At 40.6% G+C, this 6147-nt stretch overlaps 1 long non-coding RNA gene across 1 annotated transcript; it reads left to right on the forward strand.

Annotated features, from left to right (window-relative positions):
- Positions 1–3430: 3430 nt before the first annotated feature.
- LOC141621110 (uncharacterized) lies at positions 3431–5683 on the forward strand. Its single transcript, XR_012532114.1, has 3 exons — positions 3431–3586; positions 3684–3792; positions 5527–5683. It is a non-coding gene; the product is annotated as an uncharacterized LOC141621110 (long non-coding RNA).
- Positions 5684–6147: the final 464 nt, after the last annotated feature.

A 6147-nucleotide genomic window follows, 5' to 3' on the forward strand; every position in this document is an offset into this window, starting at 1 on the left:
GGCCACGCAATATTTGAGCACCAACGGAAGACATTTGGGGGTGCCGATGTGCCAGAAACCAGTATTCGCCGAAACTCGAATTATCGTGAAAAATGCGTTAAAGCTCGTTATTTGAGGCTGAAATCGAACAGGTTAACTCCTGAAATGAGGTAGGACGCGTGATTGAAAAACAGGGAGAAAAAACCGGGTACGGTACGACCTCTGAACGGTGAAATTGAAGTGTATAATACACGGTTTTTCGGGATTCCGGGGTCCCGGAACAAAATTCTCCGGAAATCGCATAGAAAGTTCCTGGGGTCAAATAAAGCGGCCACGCAAAATTTAAGCACCAACGGAAGACATTTGGGGGTGCCGTTGTGCCAGAATCCAGCATTCGCTGAAACTCGGATTATCGTAAAAAATGCGTTAAAGCTCGTTATTTGAGGCTGAAATCGAACAGGTTAACTCCTAAAATGAGGTAGGACGCGTGATTGAAAAGCAGGGAGAAAAAGAAACCGTGTCTGGTACGACCTCCCGAACGGCTGAAATTGAATTGTATAATACACGGTTTTTCGGGAATCCGGGGTCCCGGAACAAAATTCTCCGCAAATCGTATAGAAAGTTCCTGGGGTAAAATAAAGCGGCCACGCAAAATTTGAGCACCAACGGAAGACATTTGGGGGTGCCGACGTGTTTAAACCAAAGATTCGCGAAACTCGGATTATCGTGAAAAATGCGTTAAAGCTCATTATTTGAGGCCGAAATCGAACAGGTTAACTCCTGAAATGAGGTAGGACGCGTGATTGAAAAGCAGGGAGAAAAAGAAACCGTGTCCAGTACGACCTCCCGAACGGCTGAAATTGAAGTGTATAATACACGGTTTTTCGGGATTCGAGGGTCCCGGAACAAAATTCTCCGGAAATCGCATAGAAAGTTCTTGGGGTCAAATAAAGCGACCACGCAAAATTTGAGCACCAACGGAAGACATTTGGGGGTGCCGGTGTGCCAGAAACCAGGATTCGCCGAAACTCGGATTATCGTGAAAAATGCGTTAAAGCTCGTTATTTGAGGCTGAAATCGAACAGGTTAACTCCTGAAATGAGGTAGGACGCGTGATTGAAAAACAGGGAGAAAAAAAACCGGGTGCACGGTACGACCTCTGAACGGTGAAATTGAAGTGTATAATACACGGTTTCGGGATTAGGGGTCCCGGAACAAAATTCTCCGGAAATCGCATAGAAAGTTCCTGGGGTCAAATAAAGCGGCCACGCAAAATTTAAGCACCAACGGAAGACATTTGGGGGTGCCGTTGTGCCAGAATCCAGCATTCGCTGAAACTCGGATTATCGTGAAAAATGCGTTAAAGCTCGTTATTTGAGGCTGAAATCGAACAGGTTAACTCCTAAAATGAGGTAGGACGCGTGATTGAAAAGCAGGGAGAAAAAGAAACCGTGTCCGGTACGACCTCCCGAACGGCTGAAATTGAATTGTATAATACACGGTTTTTCGGGAATCCGGGGTCCCGGAACAAAATTCTCCGCAAATCGTATAGAAAGTTCCTGGGGTAAAATAAAGCGGCCACGCAAAATTTGAGCACCAACGGAAGACATTTGGGGGTGCCGACGTGCCAGAAACCAGCATTCGCCGAAACTCGGATTATCGTGAAAAATGCGTTAAAGCTCATTATTTGAGGCCGAAATCGAACAGGTTAACTCCTGAAATGAGGTAGGACGCGTGATTGAAAAGCAGGGAGAAAAAGAAACCGTGTCCAGTACGACCTCCCGAACGGCTGAAATTGAAGTGTATAATACACGGTTTTTCGGGATTCCAGGGTCCCGGAACAAAATTCTCCGGAAATCGCATAGAAAGTTCTTGGGGTCAAATAAAGCGACCACGCAAAATTTGAGCACCAACGGAAGACATTTGGGGGTGCCGGTGTGCCAGAACAGGATTCGCCGAAACTCGGATTATCGTGAAAAATGCGTTAAAGCTCGTTATTTGAGGCTGAAATCGAACAGGTTAACTCCTGAAATGAGGTAGGACGCGTGATTGAAAAACAGGGAGAAAAAGAAACCGGGTCCGGTACGACCTCCCAAACGGCTGAAATTGAAGTGTATAATACACGGTTTTTCGGGATTCCGGGGTCCCGGAACAAAATTCTCCGGAAATCGCATAGAAAGTTTCTGGGGTCAAATAAAGCGGCCACACAAAATTCGAGCACCAACGGAAGACATTTGGGGTGCGGTGTGCGAAAACCAAAGATTCGCGAAACTCGGATTATCGTGAAAAATGCGTTAAAGTTCGTTATTTGAGGCTGAAATCGAACAGGTTAACTCCTGAAATGAGGTAGGACGCGTGATTGAAAAACAGGGAGAAAAAGAAACCGGGTCCGGTACGACCTCCCAAACGGCTGAAATTGAACGGTTAAATACACGGTTTTTCGGGATTCCGGGGTCCCGGAATAAAATTCTCCGGAAATCGCATAGAAAGTTCCTGGGGTCAAATAAAGCGGCCACGCAATATTTGAGCACCAACGGAAGACATTTGGGGGTGCCGATGTGTCAGAAACCAGTATTCGCCGAAACTCGAATTATCCTGAAAAATGCGTTAAAGCTCGTTATTTGAGGGTGAAATCGAACAGGTTAACTCCTGAAATGAGGTAGGACGCGTGATTGAAAAACAGGGAGAAAAAAAACCGGGTACGGTACGACCTCCTGAACGGCTGAAATTGAAGTGTATAATACACGGTTTTTCGAGATTCCGAGGTCCCGGAACAAAATTCTCCGGAAATCGCATAGAAAGTTCCTGGGGTCAAATAAAGCGGCCACGCAAAATTTGAGCCCCAACGGAAGACATTTGGGGGTGCCGACGTGCCAGAATCCAGCATTAGCCGAAACTCGGATTATCGTGAAAAATGCGTTAAAGCTCGTTATTTGAGGCTGAAATCGAACAGGTTAACTCCTGAAATGAGGTAGGACGCGTGATTGAAAAGCAGTGTAACGCCCCGTAATTTCGGATCGTTAAAATATTTCTAAAATAATTAATTAATCAAGTAAAATTTGACAATAATGTATTTAAAGTAAAAATAATTCAAAGAAATATAATTTTATTATATTTTGAAGAAAAGTATTTATTTTGATAGTTTTGAAATGTTTAAAAATAGTTTAAACCGTGTAAAATCTTTTATTTCGAAATAAGGGCGTATCGGGGGGAAAATGACAATTCGTTTGAACGTTGGGTAAACGAATTTGGAAATGGATCGTATGAATACTCAATTTTATTGTAATCTCATGTTTAAAGACTTTGGTCTTGACGGAATTTGCATTTGACTTACGGATTTAATTATTATTGAAACAAGTCAAACCCGACTCGTAAAAATCCCGACTAAAAATCCCGCACTTCTTTTTTCTCCTTTCCTTCTCCCTTACACGGCTTCCCCCTCCCTTTTCTTTCTTTTTTCTGGTTTTCCTCTACCTTCATCTTCTACTTTTCTAAAAAACACCATTTTCATCATTCCAAGCTTATTTTCGACACAATTTCTTCGTTACTAGTCCGTTTTTCGCATAATTTACCTTTCCGGAATCCCCTCGCCGAGATCTACGACTTAGTATGTTCTAATTTCAGTTTTCATTAAGTTGTTTTAAGACCAAATTTCGGAATTTTCGGTTTATATGCTTATTATTGTGTTTTAATTGTTTATTTAGGTGAAGGATTGGAAGACGAGTTTGGGGACTCGTATATTATTGAAGATAGCGGATAGTTGCTAGTTAGGGTTTGGGTTTGAGGTGCTAATTGCTCTTTTTCTAGCTTAAGGTAACATATTTCGAGTTACTCGACGAAAGATCGTCACATGTTTTTGATTTTTGTATGTTTGGTGATTTTTACTTGAGTAGTAGTTTTCACATGATAAATTTGTTGTATACATGTTTAATTTGTGCCTTTTGTTAGTTTAAATTATTAAAGTTGAATTGGGGACGATTAATTAATTTTCAGACGGTCTCTTACTAAACAAAAGTGGAAAAATAAGGTGGTGTAGGGGGACGGGCAGCAGGCCCGAGGCAGGCCCACGGCTGCCCGGGTTGGTCCGTGCTTGTTTTGCGGTTTTTCGTACAATATTGGTCATTTCGGGTTAATTAAGGTTAGAATAGTATAAGTAACAAATGGGTAGTATTTTGATAGTAACAAAAATTATGTTATTGGTAAAATTGTGCTTATATTAATAGTTATCACATGTTAGGGTAGTTTACAAAAGGAAATTGTAATTAATAGGCTCAAAATGAATTTTATAGCGATAATTGTAATGTTTTTTGATTGTGCGAAAAAATCGAGCCTTAGTCCCTTTAAGCGATGCGATGTCGATTAATTGAGTGATTGGTCGGCCCGCAATTTGACCCGCACTGTCGCAGGTGGGGTTGCGGGTAAAAATTCGGTTGAATGAATTAGATAATCGGCCTTTTTCTTGTTTTAGGCCATTTATTATATCTCTATTTCACATGTGTAGTTAGTTGAATTTAAATAGCTTCTTATTTAGTTAGTTGAATTTAAATAGCTTATTATTTTGTAGTAATGGCCCTAGATTCCCTTAAAGCCTTTAATATTGTTAAAATTGCTAGAATTGGAAGTTTGTATTGAATTCTTATTGAGGAACTGTTGGTTTATCTGCTGTAAATAGACATTTATATAGCCTTTCACATGATAGAATGTTAGAATTTAGGTTGGTAAGTAGGACTTTTTGCCCTCTTAAGGTTAAGTGGGTGTCTTACTTGACTTGTGTGGTGAGTCTTGTGTGGTGTGGGCTAAAGTATTCAAGCCGGGACTAAATTTGTGACTAGGTCCTAGGTGAGTATTTCGGCCTTCATCATAGATAGGTCTTTATAGTCTCTGACGAGTATATGTTCACTTCTTGATAGCCTTTGTGTTCCTGACTAGTGGATTTATATCCAAGTTGGGGCATGACCTCGGTACTTATTTTGATAGTAAGTGGTCGGCTTAAGTACTAGCCAACCCTTCGGTGGTGTCCTTAGGGTACTCACTTCACTTTGTTTTAAAAAAAGTTGTGGGTCTTGGGTGCGGTGGTGTGTATCCGCATGTCTAGGTCTGCGCAGATTTTAGGCTAGGGTTGTGTTGTCTCTTGGCCATGTTTTCTTAATAGTAACCGCTGAGCCAAGATACCGGTTCGATTACCTTCCCTACCTCGTGGTATAGACTCGAGTTACAAAGTGACTATTGACGGTACTAAGAACTTATGCCTGTCTTTGATATATTGCCCTTTCTTGTTTGATGATTCTATGAATCATAGCAGGTGAGATGCAAGCCGGCTATGGTTGATAGAGTTTGGATTACAATTTGTTAAATGTTTCACATGTTAGTTTAGTTTGGTCAGTTTAGGGCTCATATGTTAGAATAATTGATAATTGAATTCTTTATCATCTTGTTTACATGTTTTATTACATGTTACATAAATTTTGACGATTCGTGGCTGGGAGGACTCGAAGTTACTCCCCACTGAATTGTGGCTTTCGTGTTTGTAGAAAATGCGATTGACAGGTTGTTGATGCTTTGTTGGGGGTCACAGACGAGCTAGTGAGCAAGGAACCTTGGACCTAGTTTTGGCTATTCTATTAGCAAACCTTTTACACTTTTAGTTTGTATATTATTTGAAGGGACATATGTCTCCCTTTTCTATTTTTGGTTTGTATCCTTATATTTCCGCGTCTTTAGTTATGTATGTAAATTAGTTTATCAGCTGTTGCAGGGTTTTTGACACTCTTCTTGAGTTGGATTGGTTGTGAATGGTTTAAGTTAGAAATTTTTTTGAAATTGCAGGTTTTTGGACTAGTTGAATCATTTACAAACATATCCTACCAGTTTTTCTGTAGAATTTACGTATTTAATTAAGGCTAGATTTAAGGGTGTCACAGTTGGTATCAGAGCTTATTGGTCCCGACGCACGTTTGTGCACCCCACTTAAAATCACTTGACCTTTAAATAATAAACTTGAGAGATGGGTAGGATGGGTAGATTTAGGATTTTATGTGGTAGTCTGTTTGTGATTGCTAATTGTTAGGTACTAATTGATTTTCTCTTTTGTAAGATGGCTCTCCAATAGATGTAGATAATGCAATCTTACCTTATTTTTCCAATCTCGTTGTTTATTCGTCTTTCAAA

Source organism: Silene latifolia, chromosome 1 (genome assembly GCF_048544455.1).
Source record: "Silene latifolia isolate original U9 population chromosome 1, ASM4854445v1, whole genome shotgun sequence".
In the NCBI taxonomy this organism is placed as follows: Eukaryota; Viridiplantae; Streptophyta; class Magnoliopsida; order Caryophyllales; family Caryophyllaceae; genus Silene; species Silene latifolia.